Genomic DNA, 687 nt, shown 5'->3' with positions numbered 1-687 from the left:
TAACTGGAATTAGTTCTTAAACGTTTTTTTTGCTTCAACTTCAGGCGAACGCTCCCTGCGGATCCCCGACAATTTTCCCAACGCCTTCAGCCCAAAAATTGCAAAACCCTTAAAAAAAAAAAGTTCCCCCCTCCCCCAAAAATACCACCTAAAAAAAACCCCCAGAGAGGAAAAAAAAACTCTAGAAATCCAAACAAAAAATCAACCCCCTGATTTAAACAAAAGAAAGGAAAAAGAAAAATTTAAAAAAATCTCACCGCAAACCCGGGGTTTATCGAGCAGAATCCCCCGTTGTATCGTCCCCAAACTGGTGTCAACCCCGGGTCTATTTATGTTCTATTTTTCTCCTTGGGCGCGATATAAGGTTGATATTGTTGGATGAGGTCTGCCCCAAACCCAGACCTTAAGCGTTGTTTAAATGGGGTAAAAAAGGTATTCTTTTGGGAAAAAAGGGAGTGTAAATACGTAAATTGTTTTCAAGAGAAGGGGTCCCGTTTTCAAGACACGATTTTACAGTATTAGCTCAATATTCCGTTTAATTTTTCATTCCGGACACGATAAAGGGGTCAAGAGGGACGGCGGGAAAGGGCAAGAGTGGAAGAAAAAAATGCTTTTCCCCCCCGGAAAAAAATTTAGGGGCGGCGGGGGCGATTTTTTCAGAATTAAAAGGTAAAAAAAAAAATTTCG

The sequence above is a fragment of the Penaeus monodon genome, chromosome 21 (genome assembly GCF_015228065.2).
Source record: "Penaeus monodon isolate SGIC_2016 chromosome 21, NSTDA_Pmon_1, whole genome shotgun sequence".
In the NCBI taxonomy this organism is placed as follows: domain Eukaryota; kingdom Metazoa; phylum Arthropoda; class Malacostraca; order Decapoda; family Penaeidae; genus Penaeus; species Penaeus monodon.
This window is presented reverse-complemented; position numbering follows the sequence as displayed.